We start from the raw sequence: 19,809 nt of genomic DNA, 5'->3' as shown, positions 1-19,809 counted from the left end.
CAAAAAAAAAAAAAAAAGCAGGAGTTGCAATCCTAGTCTCTGATAAAATAGACTTTAAATCAACAAAGATCAAAAGAGACAAAGAAGGGCATTACATAATGGCCAAAGGATCAATGCAACAAAAAGAGCTAATGATCCTGAATATATACACACCCAGTATAGGAGAACCAAGATACATAAAGCAAGTTCTTAACAACCTGCAAAGAGACTTAGATTCTGACACTCTACTGTCGATATTAGATCAATGAGACAGAAAACTCTACTGTCAATATTAGATCAACGAGACAGAAAATTAACGAGGATATCCAGGACTTGAACTCAGATCTGGACCAAGCAAACCTAATAGACATCTACAGAACTCTCCACCCCAAATCCACAGAATATACATTTTTCTCAGCACCATGTCACACCTACTCTAAAACTGACCACATAATTGGAAGTAAATCACTCCTCAGCAAATGCAAAAGAACGGAAATCATAATGAACAGTCACTCAGACCACAGTGCAATCAAATTAGAACTCAGATTAAGAAACTAACTCAGAACTGTTCAACTTCATGGAAACTGAACAACTGGCTCTTGAATGTTGACTGGATAAACAATGAAATGAAGGCAGATGTAAAGATGTTCTTCAAAACCAGCAAGAACGAAGACACAATGTACCAGAATCTCTGGGACATAATCAAAGCAGTGTCTAGACAAAACAATAAAAACTTTGAAAGTCTTTAAACAAATGAAGAACATGTTTGCTTTTAAATCAACTATATTTTTAGTTTTAAAATACATTTGCTGAACAACTTGGTCCTGAATGATGAATGGATAAATAATGAAATGAAGGCAGAAATTACAATGTAATTTCCACCAAGAATGAAGATACAACATACCAGATCCTACATGACACATTTAAAGCAGTGTCTAGAGGGAGATTTATAGCAATAAATGCCGACAAGAGAAGCAAGGAAAGTTCTAAAATTGACACCCTATCATCAAATTTGAAAGAGCTAGGGGAGTATGATCAAAAAATATCAAAAGCTAGCAGAAGACAAGAAATAACTAAGATCAGAGCAGAACTGAAGGAGACAGAGACACAAAAAAACCCCTTCAAAAAATCAGTCAATCCAGGAGCTGGTTTTTTGAAAAGATCAACAAAATAGACAGACTGCTAGCCAGATTAATAAAAAAGAAAAGAGAGAAGAATGAAATAGCTGCAATAAAAAATGATAGAGGCAATATCACCACCGATTCCACAGAAATACAAACTGCCATCAGATATTACTACAAACAAATATATGCACATAAACCAGTAAACCTAGAATAAATGGATAAATTCCTGGACACTTGCAGCCTCCCACGCCTAAACCAGGGAGAAGTTGAAACCCTGAATAGACCAATAACAAGGGCTGAAGTTGAGGCAGCAGTTGAGAGCCTACCAACCTAAAAAATCTCATGTCCAGATGGGTTCACAGTCGAATTCTACCAGACATACAAAGAGGAGCTGGTACCATTCCTTCTGAAACTATTCCAAACAATCCAAAAAGAAGGGACCCTTCCCAAATCATTTTATGAGACCAATATCATCCTGATACCAAAGCCTGACAGAGACTCAACAAGAAAAGAAAACATCAGGCCAATATCCATGATGAACACAGATGCAAAAATCTTCAGTAAAATACCAGTAAACCGATTGCAACAGCACATCAAAAAGCTTATCCATCATGATCAAGTAGGTTTTATCTCAGGGATGCAAGGCTGGTTCAACATATGCAAATCTATAAACCTAATCCGACACACAAACAGAACCAAATACAGAAACCACATGATTATCTCAATAGATGCAGAGAAGGCCTTTGACAAAATTCAACAGTCCTTTGCTAAAATCTCTCAATAAACTATGTATTGACGGAACATATATCAAAATAATAAAAGCTATTTACGACAAACCCATCGCCAATATCATACTGAATGGGCAAAAACTGGAAGCATTCCCTTTGATATCTGGCACTAGACAAGTTGCCCTTTCTCACCACTCCTATTAAATATAGTATTGGAAGTTCTAGCCAGAGCAATCAGGCAAGAAAAAGAAATAAAGGGTATTCAGTTAGGAAAGGAGGAAGTCAAATTGTCTTTATTTGCAGATGACATGATTGTATATTTAGAAGATTCCATCGTCTCAGCCCAAAACCTGAAACTGATAAGCAACTTCAGCAATGTGTCAGGATACAAAATCAGTGTGCAGAAGTCACAGCATTCCTATACACCAATAACAGATTTAAAGAGAGCCAAGCAAGAACAAACTGCCATTCACAATTGCTACAAAGAGAATAAAATACCTAGAAATACAACTAACAAAGGATGTAAAGGACCTCTTCAAGGAGAACTACAAGCCACTTATCAAGGAAATAATAGAGGACACAAGCAGATGGAAAAACATTCCATGCTTATGGTTAGTAAGAATCAATATTGTGAAAATGGCCATACTGTCCAAAGTAATTTATAGATTCAATGCTATCCCTATCAAGCTACCTATGAACCTCTGCACAGAACTGGAAAAAACAATGTTAAACTTCATATGGAAACAAAAGGAAGCCTGTGTATCCAACACAATCCTAAGCAAAAAGAACAAATCTGGAGGCATCATGTTACCTGACTTCAAACTATACTAAAAGGCTACAGTATCAAAACAGTATGGTATTGGTACCAAAACAGAGATATAGACCAGTGGAACAGAATCGAAGCCTCAGAGGCAACGTCATCCATCTACAACCATCTGATCTTTGACAAACCTGACAAAAACAAGCAATGTTGAAAGGATTCCCTATTTAATAAATGGTGTTTGGGAAAACTGGCTAACCATGTGCAGAAAGCAGGAACCAGAAACTGGACCCCCTCCTGACACCTTGCACTAAAATTAACTTCAGATGTATTAAAGACTTAAGACCTAATGCCATAAAAACCCTAGAAGAAAACCTAGGCAAAACCATCCAGGACATAGGTATAGGCAAGGACTTCATGAGTAAAACACCAAAAGCAATGGCAGTAAAAGACAAAATAGACAAATGGGATCTAACTAAACTTCAGAGCTTCTGCACAGCAAAAGACTCAATCATTAGAGTGAATCGGCCACCAGCAGAATGGGAAAAATTTTTGTAATCTACCCATCTGACAAAGGTTAATATCCAGAATCTACAAAGAACTAAAACAGATTTACAGGAAAAATCAAACCCATTCAAAAGTGGGCAAAGGATATGAACAGACACTTCACAAAAGAAGACATACATGAGACCAACAAACATATGAAAAAATGCTCATCATCACTGATCGTTAGAGAAATGCAAATCAAAACCACATTGAGATACCATTCTCACCCCAGTTAGAATGGTGATCATTAAAAAATCTGGAGACAACAGATACTGGAGAGGATGTGGAGAAATAGGAACACTTTTACACTGTTGGTGGGAGTGTATATTAGTTCAGCCATTGTGGAAGACAGTGTGGTGATTCCTCAAGGACCTAGAAACAGAAATCCCATTTGACCCAGCAATCCCATTACTGGGTATATATCCAAAGGATTATAAATCATTTTGTTATAAAGACACATGCACACATATGTTCACTGTGGCACTGTTTACAATAGCAAAGACCTGGAACCAGCCCAAATGCCCAGTGACAGACTGGACAAGGTAAATGTGGCATATATACACCATGGAATACTATGCAGCCATAAAAAATGATGAGTTTATGTCCTTTGTTGGGATGTGGATGAATCTGGAAACCACCATTCTCAGCAAACTGACCCAAGAACAGAAAATCGAACACTGCATGTAATCATTCATAGGCGCGTGTTGAACAACAAGAACACATGGACACAGAGAGGGTAGCATCACACACTGGGGTCTGTGGGGGGGGGAATAGGGGAGGGACAGCAGCGGGTAGGGAGGTTGGGGAGGGATGACATCAGGAGAAATGCCAGATATAGGTGATGGGAGGATGGAGGCAGCAAACCACATAGCCATGTAGGTATCTGTGCAACAATCCTGCATGTTCTGCACATGTACCCCATAACCCATAAAGAAGAAACAAACAAAAAAACAAAGTAATGGCACTCTTAGCTTTAATGTAATTTGCATTGAGTTAAAGGTGTGCAGAAATTGAAATGACAGTTATAATAATCTCATTAAATGGCAAAATATGTGGGATAGAATATGCTATGAGATTCATTTATATTATTTATATAACTTCCTAATTTTGTTTATATTTTTCTTAGTTTTGTTAAGTAAAGAAAGCTAAGGTCCACATATAAAGAAATTAAGAGAAGTTATATCTTTTTGCTGATTTTCTTCTATATTTTATTGGTAAGCCTCTTAGCAATATTAGTTTCAGATTTCATTATTAAAAAGATGATACAAATATCAGAGGGTAATGTTGATAATATAAACAGCGTGATCTAAACAGTACAAGGCAAAATTATAATCTTTGTATAACTTTTAAACAATTAATTTGTTTTTTTTTTCAAATAGGAACTGTATCAATTTATATATTTAAGAACTATTTGTTGAGTTCTTGCTATATGCTAGTCAATGTTGTCTTAATTTGGGATATGGTAGATAAAATAACATACAAAAATCCCAGCCAACTTGAGGCTTACATTTTAGAGCAGAAGATGGCTGATCCATAAAATAAATAAGTGAAACATAGTATGTAAAATGGTGATAAATACCATGGGGAAAAATGAAACAAGGTAGGAAGATTGGGTATTGAGAGGATGATCATGTATACCTCATGGAGAAAGAAACATTTAAATAAAAAGTGAAGGAATTGATGGCGTTAACCAGTGATTATCTATAGGAAAGAGTACTCTAGGTAGAGGGAATAACCAAAGTCTTTGAGACTTTATCATTTCTGGCATATTTGAAGATCAGTACAGATGTCTGTTTGGCTGTAACTGAGTTGATTGATAAGGGAGAGGTGTGGAGGTATGAGATGAGGTCAGAGAGGAAGAATGATGGTGGTTGACAGGCAATGCACAGATTATGTAGGATCTTGGTAGTTATTTTAAAACACTGACTTTTACTCAAGTAGTATGGGACATGAATCAACTTACATTTTAACAGGATAATTGTTGTAACCTTTTTGAGAATAATCTGAAATGGGAGAGGAAGGACAGAAGTAAGGAGACAGTTACTTCCAGGCTGTTGCAGTATTTTAGGCAAGGGGTCATGCTGGTTTAGACCTGGTTGGTAGCAAAAAAAGTGCTGAGAAGTGCTCAAATTCTCTATAAGCATTTCTTGTTGTTCGTGGTGGTTTGATAAAGTCATTGTGTACACTTAATTAGTTAGTATTGACTTGTCGTGCCTAGGGGACATAAAGCTTTGTTTTCTGCAAGCAGTGGCACAACATTTTCAGCAACTGATCAGTATATAACTTTGTGTATTTTCATTTAAAGACACCTTATTTAACTTTGAAGTCACAACCAATGGTGCTATAACTGATGACTAAATGAAACTTATCTAATACAGGTATCTTCTTTTTAAGGGTCATCACAGCCTTTTTGAGTGTAGGACCATTAGACAGACTTGAGCACTAGGGCTTTTTCAAAAAGTGGAATCACCAAAAAATGCACAAAAATGTGAAAAATACACAACATAGACTGCAAAAGGAAAATTGTTTACATTGTGAAAACTGAAACAAAAAACAGCCTAACCTTGTTCAACCTCAGATAAGAACTTGTGCCTTTACTCAAGTTTTTTGCTACTCCGTACATGGTATGCCCATAATTGACCTGTAATGTAATGCATGTATTGTTTTGGGGGGTTATAAAGAAATTTTACTCAGTAGGTAAATTCAGGAATACAACGTTCACAAATAATGAGGATCTAGTATATATTGAAAGTAGAGCTGGCTGGGCGCAGTGGCTCATGCCTGTAATTCCAGCACTTTGGGAGGCCGAGGCAGGTGGATCACTTGAGGCCAGGAGTTTGAGACCAGCCTGGCCACTGGCCATCATGGTGAAATCTCATAAAAGATACAAAACATTTTTTTTTTTTTTTGGAAAGCCATCGTCTTTATTGTTTGTGAAGAGGCCCAGCTCCCAGGAAGGCTGGTCGGCGAGCAGCCCCTGCTCGGCTCCCAGGTCCCTGCGCTTCCCTGCCCTTCCCCAGGCGGCGTGGCCGCCGCCCTCACCCGGGAAGCTCCAGCCTAAAACATATTTTTCACCTGTGGCCCAAATGAGTCCATGGTAGTCTCCGGGTTCTGCCAAAGCCCCCCTGTCATGGTGGCTGGAGGAAGTGTCTTTGTCCTGCCCTGCATCTAGCAGATCCAAAGGATCTCTCTCAACACACCCTCAATGTCAAGAGTGAAAAGGTTTATACTCGCCATGGGGCCCCCATCTCAGTCACTGGGCATTGCCCAGGTAAAAATCCAGGGACAGAACAAGGAGATGTTGGCTGCCGCCTGTCAGATGTTCCTGAGGAAGCCGGAGGCTGAGATTGCCCACATTGCCCTGGAGACGTTAGAGGGCCACCAGAGAGCCATCATGGCCTACCTGACTCCAGATCTATAAGGACAGACAGAAATTCTCACAGCAGGTTTTCAAAGTGGCCTCCTCAGACCTGGTCAACATGGACATCAGCGTGGTTAGCTACACTCTGAAGGACGTTCACGATGACCAGGACTATTTGCACTCTTTGGGGAAGGCTTGAACAGCTCAAGTCCAAAAAGATGCACGGATTGGAGAAGCAGAGGCCAAGAGAGATGCTGGGATCCGGGAAGCTAAAGCCAAGCAGGAAAAGGTGTCTGCTCAGTACCTGAGTGAGATCAAGATGGCCAAGGCACAGAGAGATTAGGAGCTGAAGAAGGCCACCTTTGACATCGAGGTTAACACCCGACGAGCACAGGCTGACCTGTCCTATCAGCTTCAGGTGGCCAAGACTAAGCAGCAGATTGAGGAGCAGTGGGTGCAGGTGCAGGTGGTGGAGCGGGCCCAGCAGGTGGCAGTGCAGGAGCAGGAGATCGCCTGGCGGGAGAAGAAGCTGGAGGCCCGGGTGCGGAAGCCAGCCGAAGCCGAGCGCTACAAGCTGGAGCGCCTAGCTGAGGCAGAGAAGTCCCAGCTAATTATGCAGGCAGAGGCAGGAGCCGAATCTGTTCGGATGCGTGGGGAAGCTGAGGCCTTTGCCATAGGGGTCCGGGCCCGAGCCCGAGCTGAGGTTGAGCAGATGACCAAGAAGGCAGAAGCATTCCAGCTGTACCAAGAGGCTGCTCAACTAGACATGCTGCTAGAGAAGCTGCCCCAGGTGGCAGAGGAGATCAGTGGTCCCTTGACTTCAGCCAATAAGATCACACTGGTGTCCAGTGGCAGTGGGACCATGGGGGCAGCCACAGTGACTGGGGAAGTACTGGACATTCTAAGTCACCTGCCAGAGAGTGTGGAAAGACTCACGGGCGTCAGCATCTCCCAGGTGAATTACAAGCCTTTGTGAACAGCCTGAGCCTTCAGCCCTCACAGATGCCCAGCCTGGTAGCTGAAGTTGTCTGAATAATCTGCCTGTTGCATGTAATCCACTGGCCTCCCTGAGCATGTCCACTGACAGTGGGGTCCCACCCCTCATCTCTCCTTGCCAAATAGTTTGTGCCTTGCCTTGAATGTGGTTGCTCCCCTTGCCAACCTCACACTATTGTGATTGCCAACTCCAGAGGTCCCATGTCAGCCTTCTGATGATACCACTCCACTCTACCTCAACTTCCTAATTAAATCAGACTGTTTAAGCCTATTTAAAAAAAAAAAAAAGATACAAAACATTAGCCAGGCGTGGTGACGCATGCCTGTAGTCCCAGCTACTAGGGAGGCTGAGGCACCGGAATTGCCTGACCCAGGAGGCGGAAGTTACAGTGAGCTGAGATTGCCCCCACTGCACTCCAGCTGGGGTGACAGAGCAAGACACTGTCTCACAAATAGAGCCTAGAGGATTTGCCATTGAATTGGATATAGTTTGTGAGATAAAGAAGAAAAGACTGATTCCAAGATTTTTGGCCTGAGCAGCTGGAAGGATGCCATTGTTACTAACTGAAATGGGGAAAAGTGTGAGATGAACAGTTTTGTAGGTGAAGAGCAAGTCTGGTTTGAGACTCTTATTAGATATTCAAATGGAGATGTTACATTTAATCTCGAGTTTGGTAGTTCCAGAGAGAAGTCTAGAGTAGAACTGTAAAATATGAATGTTAATTGTTATTTAAAGCCATGAGATTTTATGACATTACTAGTAGTATGAATCAAGATAAAAAAGAGAAGAGTCTTAACAAAGACTGAGGCCAACATTAAGAAGCCAGGGAAATAAATAGTTTAAAAGAATGAAAAAGACCAATATAAAAGGAAAACTGAACAAATGTACTATTCTGGAAGATAGGTGGAAAATTAGGTTTCAAGGAAGAGCAAGTGATCAACTAGGTTGAATACTGCTAACATAAGGTGAGAACTGAGATTTGGATTTAGCAAAGTGTAAGTTATTGGTGATTTTGACACGAGAAGTTTCAGTGGAATGGTAGAGAGAAAACCCTAAATGGGCTGGGTTTAAGAAAGAAGGAGATAAAAGAAACTGGAGATATCTATTATCAGTTCTGCAGTAAAGGGGAGGAGAGAAATATTAAAGTAACTGGAAGAAGTGTAGTAAAGGGAGGTGTTTTTTTTTTGTTTTATTTTATTTTTTTCCCTTTTAGAGATTGGGAGCTATTACAGCTTGTTTGCTGATGAAAGTGCACTTCTAGAGAAGGAAAACAGTTGAGGCAGCAGGAATGAAGGAAGATTGCTGGAGAAATGTTCCCTGAGTAGGTGAGAGAGGATACATCTAATACCCAAATAAATAGATGAAGTCTTTACTTTGAACAAGAACAGTTTATTTTTATAGTAATAGTTTAGGAGAGATGGAGAGATATAGATTCAGATAAAAAGGTTAGATATGCTGGTGAAAGCTTTTAGAAGTTCTCTTCAGAGTAATTTTAAAAAATTGGGTTCACGGACTCCTTCTTCACACTAACATGGTTCAGATTTCAAAATCATAAGGTACAAAACATTAAGTATACAACGAAAAGGTTTTTTTTTCCCCACTCATTATTCATTTTTTTCCCAGAGGCAACAGATATTATCTACTTTTTCTAGATGTATTTTATGCATAACATGTAGCTTTTAAGCCAGTTTATTAAGTGTGTTCATCAACTTATTAGATACCTTTCGTAACATAGTACATATTAGGAGTTAGAGGTTAGTGTGTGGTTGTTTAATTAATGATGATCTCTGCACTTCTTCTACACTTTACATCCTAACATGATGACTCTTTGGTGACCCTTCATTTTAATTTTCTTGTCAAGTATCTTTTAGGAAGTGACTATAACTGTGCATCCCTCACATAACCTAGAACACCATGCATGGATTGTGGTTAAACATTTAAAGGATGAATGCCCTACATTTTCTTTAAATGTTGTTCTTCCACACACTTGACTGGTCTTCTAAAGTAGAATTAAATCTTTTTTTTTTTTTTTTAATAGTATGGCTTATTTGTCTGTTAATATTACTTATAGTGGAAACATACCTGCTAGAAGGCATGCAAATTAAAACTAAATTTTCTTTTCTAAACTAGGAAATCAGTGTTTTGATATTTAAAGAATAAATTGTTGATGTTTCTTATCTGTAGGCTAAATAATACCAGTTCTTTAGATATAATGAATATTCTGATACTTTTAAATTTTTATCCAATTTTCACAGCTTTCTGTTAACTGTATTTTTACTATCATTTCAGTCCTGCAGAAATGCTGAAGGAATAGTACAAAGAATTCCCTTATACCATTCACCCATGTTTCCCAAATGTTCACATTTTAACACATTTGCTTTATGCTTTTCTGTCTCTGTATGTGGTGCACATATATGTATGTGTAGATATAAAAATGTAAATGTATATTTATTCAGTTGTTATATCTTTTTAGTTGCCTTTACACTGGAACAGTTAGTAGTCTTTATGGTTCGCAAAATATTGACATTTTTGAGTAGTATAGGACAGTTATTTTGTGGAGTATTCCTTGATTTGTTCTTCTGCATATTTGTGGTTTATTTTTCATAGGAATACCAGAGAAGTGATGTTCTGTTATTGGTGCTTTATATCAGATCCATGGTGCATGGTGTCAGTTCATCCCATTATTGGATATTAATTTGAACATTGGAGTAAGGTGGTATTTGCTTGATTTTTCGACACTAAAGTTACAATTTCATTTTCCTTTGTAGTTACTAAGTATTGTAAGGAAAACATTGACACTATGTAAATATGGTGTTAATCTTCAGATTTTCACTCATTAGTATTTATGTCTATCAGTGGTTCTTACCAAAATCATTTATTATTATGGCAATTGTGAAATGGTAATTTTCTAATTCTATTATTGCTTTTACATTTATTAATTTGTTTTTAATGTAAGGAAGGGCTTTTCTCTCCAGTATATTTTATAAATTTATGTATTAATTTAATGTATTAGAATGAACTCACATATTCTGATTTTTATTCGTAGATTATAATCTACTATCATTATTATACACTATCATGCTCAGATTTGGCCAGTAGGAGCCACTTGAAACTGGCTCCTCTGTCCTTTTGACACATTTCTGTCGTTCATTGAGTACGTATTTTCTGGCTTATCTTACACTTTTTCTACTTCAGGTTCTGTTTGTCTATGAAACCCTAGTTCCTTTTATTGGAGAATTGTATTTGGAAAACTATTGGAGCACACATTGGTGTGCTCATTGCTAGTGCAGTATCTTGTTTTAGGTCCTTTTAATTGACAGAGACAGGAAATAAGCAACATGCACAGACTCAAGTACACCTGTGCATTTTTCTGTTATCTGTTGGTCTATCTAGGGAAAGACTGAGGGGTTCACATTGATACCTCATTTTCCAATCCAATACTATAAAGTTCATTCCTTCTTTTCCTATTTATATATTTGCAACTGCTTTCTCTGAGAGTGGAAACCTAGCCTCTGTTATTCACAACATTTTACTTACTTGCTCAAATGCTAGAATACACAGAAAGTAATTTCAGTATTGCTAACTCATGCCTCTGAGAAATGAAACTTAAAAACTACAGTTTGGTATTTGTTTAAAGCTTTTTTTGTCTTTAGCATTCTATTGTAATCAAATACTGTTTTCCAAAGTTACTTAGTTTTTTCTTCCCTACTTTAGTGTGGTTAATGTTATTTACTGGAAATACAGTTTGGTTCATTTGTTTCTGTTGTATCTCATTTTAATTTCCCCTCTCCCTTTTATCCTTGTTGATTTTGTTTATTTATTTCTGAGTGAAACTTTAGTGATTCCAAAAGTTAACTCTGTTCAAAGCCATATAGAGCACTCTTGTTTTTATTTCCCTCTCTTTCTTACACAACACTGCCATCATATAATATTCTTTTTCCTTTGCTTCTCCATTGATAATGCATCCTGAAAATCACAACATTCAAGTTGGTAGATGGTTTTTTCATTTTCTTTTTCTGTTCTCATAGTCTCTTGCTAGTTTTTTCATTCTTTTCAACAGCTGCATGCCATTTTAAGATTATTTAAACCCTTTCCTACATGTGGACATATAGGTTATTTCTGATTTTTCTAATTAGATACACTGCTACTATAAATAACCTTATGTATGTGTTTTGTATGCATGTGTGTTAGTGTGTGATTGGAGGAATAAATCTCCAGAAGTGAGATATACAGTATAAGAAATGTGATTGCTGGGTTAAAAGGTATACCTATATGTGATTTTGTTAGATATTGCCAAATTTCCTTCTATAAGGAGTATACCAATTTACATTTCCACCAGAAATTTATGAATTTTTTTTCTTCATGTCCTCACCAACAGTGTTTCTCAATTTGGTAGATGAGAAATAGTATCTCAGTTCCTTTATTTAACTCTGACACTGCTGTCACTGCTGTGATCTACCACTACATTTTTTCAGTATTTTCACATGTAGAGCAGACCTTCATTTTCTAATGGTTGTTTTCAGATCAGACATGATGCGCATGCTGTGGTTGTCTTCAAACCTGCCCCTGCCTCACCCCCCAACACCCACCCCTACCAACACAACAGCCTTTGGTCTTCATAAAGGCTTGCTATGGGAGAGGGAGAGATCATTTGTAGAGATGTGGTGTTTACTTTTCTACTAATAGCCAATTTAAAATTTGGATTTTCTCTGCCTGTTATGCTGAGGGTGTGAGTTATGTTTTTCATTTTGTTCTTTATTATATTTTTGGGTGATATGTGGGAGATTCAGAATTACTCTGCTGCCACCATCCCAGCTACCCAGAATTCCCTCATTCACAGTTTTGTTAAATTATGGAATGTAGATTTGGACATGGTACATCATTCAATTTACAGGTTGTTAAAAGCCTGTGGGTCAGTTGAGTGTAGCAATTACTATATGCAAGGAAATTATATTACACAGAGTTTGAGAACTTGCTCTTTAAAGGTGTTTTATGTTGACCTTTAAAATACGGTATCACTATTTCAATTCTCTAAACAGTTCAAAACCCATAAAATGTTTAATAAATGTTTCTTGATAAATCAAAATTTCTACCAGGAAATTTATTAGAAGTACCAAAGTATTATATACCTATTATTATTGTTATTATTATTATTATTTTTGGGGATGGAGTCTCACTCTGTTACCCAGGCTCGAGTGCAGTGGCACAATATTGGCTCACTGCAACCTCTGCCTCCTGGGTTGCAGCAGTTCTCTTGCTTCAGCCTGCTGAGTAGCTGGTTGTGCAGGTGCACACCATCAAGCTTGACTAATTTTTGTATGTTTTAGTAGAGATGGGGCTTCACCATATTGGCCAGGCTGGTCTTGAACTCCTGACCTTATGATCTGCCTGCCTTGGCCTTTCAAAGTGCTGCAATTACAGGCATGAGCCACTGCACCGAGCCATACCTATTATTTTTTTAATGCTTTATAGGAGCATATAAGCACAAAGGGTTTTTTTTTTTTTTTTATTGTTGTTGTCTTTCCAAATGCTGTCTTTATTTAGCCTTTGCTATTACTGCATTTTGTCAGTTCTCTGCCATTTGATCTCCATCACAACCCAGTGAATTAAACAGGGCAGATAATTTAACTCCTATGTTTAAAACTTAGAAACTAAAATTTAGATTAAATGATTTGCTTGGGGCTGCACAGCTAATCAAAGGAAAAGCTGAGACTAAAATTGACTTTTTAATATCGTTCTTGTCAGAACCACACTGAGTAATAAAGGTAGCTCCTTCATTGTTTCTATATATCACACTTGAATTTAACTTCCATGTGAAAAAAACGTGTATACATTTGACCCAGGTAACTATAAGTTAAGATGAATTCCTGTTCATTCTCTTCATACTCAGTGTGCCTAGATTAGCAGTTGTAGAGTAACAAGTAAAACTGTCAAGTTGATGGTGTATTAGTCTCTTTTCAAGTTGCTAAAAAGACATATAATTACTGGGTAATTTATAAAGAAAAGAAGTTTAATTGGCTCACAGTTCCGCATTACTGGGGAGGCCTCAGGAAACTTATAAACATGGTGGAAGGGGAAGAGGCACGACTTCATGGAGGCAGGTAAGAGACTCAGCAATGGCAGGAAAAACTGCCTTATAAAACAGTCAGATCTTGTGAGAACTCACTATCATGAGAACAACATGGGGCAAAAAACACCCTTTATGATCCAATCACCTCCTACCTGGTCCTTCCTTTGACACATTGGGATTATAGGGATTATAATTGCAGATGAGATTTGGGTGAGGACACAGAGCCAAACTATATTAATGGGGAATGTTCAAAAAGAAAGGAAAATTACAAGATGGTAGAATGTTTAGTTATCCAAATCAAAGCAGAGTCTGCTTGTAGGTACTTTATTTTTAGAAAATAATCAGTTCTTATTTATTATCAGCAGGCTTTCTACCATAATATTTCACAAATGGCAAACACTTCAGAAGTTTATAGTAAAAAATGACTTTTTAGACTAGCTTAATGAGTAGTCTAGCCTTTCTCTTGTAAATGTCAGACTTACGTAAATGAGTTTTATTAGCTTCATAATATTGTTTATGGTATGACATGTTGTTTATGTATTCTTTTATTACAAAGCATTAAATAGATTTGTCAACAAGTTGTGGCAAAAGAATTATAATTTAATCTCTGTGAATTTTCTTATGCAGAGGAGGAAAAATTGGATGTTTTCCTCCTTGTTGATTGACACGTAGAAACTCCATGCCCTGCTCCAATGCCTGTCATCCTTACAAAAAAAAAAAAAAAAAAAAAAAAAAAAAAAAAAAAAAAAAAAAAGGGAAAACACACAGCAACAAAGAGAGGATTCTGTGTTTGTTGAATGAAAAATAAGAATTTTTTCATTCTATGTACTTCACATTAGTTTTTAAGATCATATGTATTTATTTAAAAGTTAAGAAAGTATATTAGTGATCTGAAATATTTTGAACTAAATCTAATTGCATTAGGTTATTTTTTGCAATAATTTTGTTAAGTAAAAGCAATTTTAAAATTTTTATTTGTAACATTGGTTTTTGTATAGTATTAATAATTCTGGAATTGACTTACATATCGTGTATTGCACCCTAAACATTTTTTTTAAAATAAATCAGTTTTAAAACAAATCACAGTTTTAAAAAAACTATGATACAAAGTAGCATAGAATCCCTTTCCAAATCATGGTAAGTGAGGGTGTTTTTAAAACTCTTTGTTTATACCCGTAAGGGAGAGAGATAAAGATTGATTGATAATATGCATGTGTAAGTATGCCTTATAACCAAATGTAGAAGTGTATGTGAGCTGTGGAGTATTCTTCCCCCAAATCTGTTAAAACATAACCTCAAATCTGGTTTTAAACCTGAAAGTGATTTTGAGAATTTATTATTATTATTATTTTAATACAATGGATTCTGCATTGGATGTTTCCAAAGGCATTAAATATTTTTGTAACTATTGTTAATGACCATTGATAAGCTGTTGGTGATTAAATTTTGGCTCTGTTGGCTTCAAGTTGTTTGTCATATACTAAGTTTAATAAAGAAAAGGTATCTGGGAAATTTGTGAATTTTCTAATGTTTTCTTGGCACGTAAAATCTTAGTGAGTTGAGTGTTGTGTATTTAGTGAATCATTTTACACCAGCTATAAAGACAGATGGATAGTGTGCAGTTTAAATATCTGTGCAAATGGGAGGACAGATGGGTGGTTTAAATGGTTTAAATGTCTCAATGAAAATGTGTGGAGATTGTCCTCTAAAGTTAGACCAAAAAATTTAGGGAATTAACTAGGAATAATAGTTAATGTAACAAAATAAAATTTTTAAATGGAGACAAAATATCAAATTCATTGAACTGATTAACCTTTTGAACTGACAGTAAAAAGTAACATCTTAGAACACAATACTCAAATTCACTTGCATGGTAACTACATGTGTTGTTTATTTGTTTATTTTTTATTGTATGTTAAGTTCTGGGGTACATGTGCAGAACATCCAGGTTTCTTACATAGATATGTATACACATGCCATAGTGGTTGGCTGCATCCATCACCCTGTCATGTACATTGGGTACTTCTCCTAATGCTATCCCTCCTTTTGCTCCTCATCCCTGACAGGCCTCAGTGTGTGATGTTCCCCTCCCTGTGTCCATGTGTTCTCATTGTTCAACACCCACTTATGAGTGAGAACATATGTTGTTTGGTTTTCTGTTCTTGTGTTAGTTTGCTGAGAATGATGGTTTCCAGCTTCATCCACGTCCCTGCAAAAGACATAAACTCATCTTTTTTTATGGCCGCATAGTATTCCATGGTGTATATTTGCCACATTTTCTTTATATTGATGGGCATTTGTGTTGGTTCCAAGTCTTTGCTATTGTGAATATGCTGCAATAAACATATGTGTGCATATGTCTTTATAATAGAATGATTTATAATTCTTTGGGTTTATACCCAGTATTGGGATTGCTGGGTTACATGGTATTTCTGGTTCTAGATCCTTGAGGAATTGCCATACTGTCTTCCAAAATGTTTCATATGAAATTTAAGATGGTTTTTCTCCAGTTCTGTGAAGAAAGTCAATGGTAGCTTGATGGGGATAGCATTGAATCTATAAATTACTTTGGGCTGTATGACCATTTTCATGATACTGATTTTTCGTAATCATGAGCATGGAATATTTTTCCATTTGTTTGTATCCTGTCTTATTTCCTTGAGTGGTGGTTTGTAGTTCTCCTTGAAGATGTCCTTCACATCCCTTTTTAGTTGTATTCCTAGGTATTTTATTCTCTTTGTAGCAATTGTGAATGGGAATTCACTCATGATTTGGCTCTGCTTGTCTGTTATTGGTGTATAGGAATACCTGTGATTTTTACACGTTGATTTTGTATCCTGAGACTTTGCTGAAGTTGCTTATTAGCTTAGGGAGATTTTGGCTCAGAAGATGGGGTCTTCTAAATACACAATCATGTTGTATGCAAACAGAGAAAATTTGACTTCTTCTTTTCCTATTTTAATACCGTTTATTTTTTTATCTTGCCTGATTGTCCTGGCCAGAACTTCCAATAGTATGTTGAATAGGATTGGTGAGAGAGGGCATCCTTATCTTGTACCAGTTTTCAAAGGGAATGCTTCCAGTTTTTGCCCATTCAGTATGATATTGACCATGGGTTTGTCATAAATAGCTCTTATTATTTTGAGATACATTTTATCAATACCTAGTTTATTCAGAGTTTTTAGCATAAAGGGCTGTTGGATTTTGTTGACGCCCTCTCTGCATCTGTTGAGATAATCATGTGTGTTTTGTCTTTCATTCTGTTTATATAAATGGATTACGTTTATTGATTTGTGCATGTTGAACCAGCCTTGCATCCCAGGGATGAAGCTGACTTGATCGTGATGGATAGCTTCTTGATGTGCTGTTGGATTCAATTTGCCAGTATTTTATTGAGGATTTTTGCATTGATATTCATTAGAGATATTGGCCTGAAATTTTCTTAAGTTGTGTCTCTGCCAGGCTTTGGTATCAGGATGATGTTGGCCTCATAAAATGAGTTAGGGAGGACTCCCTCTTTTCTTATGGTTTGGAATAGTTCAGAAGGAATGGTACCAGCTTCTCTTTGTACCTCTGGTAGAATTCAGCTGTGAAGCTGTGTGGTCCTGGACTTTTTTCGGGGGTGGTAGGCTATTAATTGCTTCCCCAATTTCATACCCTGTTATTGGTCTATTCAGGGATTCAGCTCTTCCTTGTTTAGTCTTGGGAGGGTATAAGTGTTCAGGAATTTATCCATTTCTTCTAGATTTTCTGATTTATTTGCATAAGGGTGTTTATAGTATTCTCTGATTATAGTTTGTGTTTCTGTGGGATTGGTGGTGATATCACCTTTATCATTTTCATTGCATTGATTTGATTTTTCACTCTTTTCTTCTTTATTAGCCTGGCTAGCGGTCTATTTTGTTGATCTTTTCAAAAAACCAGCTCCTAGATTTATTGATTTTTTTTTTTGAAGGGTTTTTCATGTCTCTGTTTCCTTCAGTTCTGCTCTGATCTTAGTTATTTCTTGTCTTCTGCTGGGTTTTGAATTTGTTTGTTCTTGCTTCTCTAGTTCTTTTAATTGTGACATTAGGATGTTGATTTTAGATCTTTCCTGCTTTCTCTTTAGGGCATTTAATGCTATAAATTTCCCTTTAGACACTGCTTTAAATGTATCTTAGAGATTTTGGTACGTTGTGTCTTCGTTTTCATTGGTCAAAGAATATCTTTATTTCTGCCTTCATTTAGTTATTTATCCAGTAGTCATTAGGAGCAGGATGTTCAGTTCCCATGCAGATGTGTGATTTTGAGTGAGTTTCTTAGTCCTGAGTTCTAATTTGATTGCACTGTGGTCTGAAATACTGTTTGTTATGATTTCCTTTCCTGTTCATTTGCTGAGGAGTGTTTTACTTCCAATTATGTGGTTGATTTTAGAATAGGTATGATGTGGTGCTGAGAAGAATGTGTATTCTGTCAATTTGGGGTGGAGAGTTCTGTAGATTTCTATTAGATTTGCTTGGTCCAGAGCTGAATTCAAGTCCTGGATATCCTTGTTAATTTTCTGTCTGGTTGATCTGTCTAATATTTACATTGAGGTGTTAAAGTCTCCCATGATTATTGTGTGGGAGTCTAAGTCTTTTTTGTGGGTTTCTAAGAACTTGTTTTATGAATCTGAGTGCTTCTTTATTGGGTGCATATATATTTAGGATAGTTAGCTCTTGTTACATTGATCCCTTTACCATTATGTAATGCCCTTCTTTGATGGTTTAAAGTCTGTTTCATCAGAGACTAGGATTGCAAACCCTGCTTTTTTTTTTTTTTCTTTCCATTTGCTTGGTAAATATTCCTCTATCCCTTTATTTTGAGCCTATGTGTGTCTTTGCATGTGAAATGTGTCTCCTGAATACAGCGCACTGATGGGGCTTGACTCTTCATCCAATTTGCCAGTCTGTGTCTCTTAATTAGGGCATTTAGCACACTAACACTTAATGTTAATATTATTAGGTGTGAATTTGATCCTGCCATTATGATGCTAGCTGGATATTTTGCCCCTTAGTTGATGTAGTTTCTTCCTGGCATCAGTGGTCTTTACAATTTGGTATTTTTTGCAGTGGCTGGGACCAGGTGTTCCTTTCCATGTTTAGTGCTTCCTTCAGGACCTCTTCTAAGGCAGACCTGGTGGTGACAAAATCTCTAAGCATTTGCTTGTCTGTAAAGGATTTTCTTTCTCTTTCACTTGAGAAGGTTAGTTTGGCTGGATATGAATTTCTGGGTTTTCTTTTCTTGAAGAATCTTGAATATTGACCCTCATTCTCTTCTGGCTTGTAGGGTTTCTGCCGAGAGATCTGCTGTGAGTCTGATGGACTTCCCTTTGTGGGTAACCTGACCTTTCTCTCTGGCTGCCCTTAGCATTTTTTCCTTTATTTCAACCTTGGTGAACCTGAAGATTATGTGTGTGGGGGTTGTTCTTCTCGAGTAGCATCTTTGTGATGGTCTTTGTGTTTCCTGAATTTGAATGCTGGCCTGTTTTGCTAGGTTGGGGAAGTTCTCCTGGGTTATATCCTAAAGAGTGTTTTCTAAGTTGGTTTCATTCTCCCCTTTACTTAGGTCCACTAATCAAACATAGGTTTGGTATTATCATGTAATTCCATTCTTTTCTTTTTACTCTTTTTTTTCTTTAATCTTGTCTTCTTGCTTTATTTCATTGAGTTGATCCTCAATCTCTGATATCCTTTCTTCCATTTGACCGATTCAGCTATTGAAATTTGTGTATGCGTCAAGAAGTTCTCATGCTGTCGTTTTCAGCTCCATCAGGTCGTTTATATTCTTCTCTAAACTGGTTATTCTCGTTAGCATTTCGTCTACCTTTTCTCAAGTTTCTTAGCTTCCTTGCATTGGGTTAGAACACGCTCCTTTAGCTTGGAGAAGTTTGTTATTATCCATCTTCTGAAGCATTCTTTTGTCAGTTCGTCAAACTCATTCTCCATCCAGTTTTTTTCCTTGCTGGTGAGGAGCTGTGATCCCTTGGAGGAGAAGAGGTGTTCTGGTTTTTGGAGTTTTCAGCCTTTTTGTGCTGGTTTCTTCCCATCTGCATGGATTTGTCTACCTTTGGTCTTTGAGGTTGGTGACGTTTGGATGGGGTCTCTGAGTGGATGTCCTTTTTGTTGATGTTGAGACTGTTTCTTTCTGTTTGTTAGTTTTCCTTCTACCAGTCAGGGTCCTCTGCTGCAGGTCTGCTGGATTTTGCTGGAGGTCCACTCCAGAC

General features: G+C 37.3%; 1 protein-coding gene and 1 pseudogene across 8 annotated transcripts in view; both read left to right on the top strand.

The window, feature by feature from the left end:
- FER (FER tyrosine kinase) overlaps positions 1-19,809 on the top strand; it is a 485,340-nt gene that overhangs the window by 129,865 nt on the left and 335,666 nt on the right. The gene's annotated exons all lie outside the window — the stretch shown is intronic.
- LOC108303403 lies at positions 6,208-7,758 on the top strand (annotated as a pseudogene). The gene has a single exon (XR_001824819.2). The product of XR_001824819.2 is annotated as a flotillin-1-like (transcript).

Source organism: Cebus imitator, unplaced genomic scaffold (assembly GCF_001604975.1).
Source record: "Cebus imitator isolate Cc_AM_T3 unplaced genomic scaffold, Cebus_imitator-1.0 Scaffold46, whole genome shotgun sequence".
NCBI lineage: Eukaryota > Metazoa > Chordata > Mammalia > Primates > Cebidae > Cebus > Cebus imitator.
The sequence above is the reverse complement of the archived record's forward strand: the minus strand, read 5'-3'. Positions and strand labels throughout refer to the sequence as shown.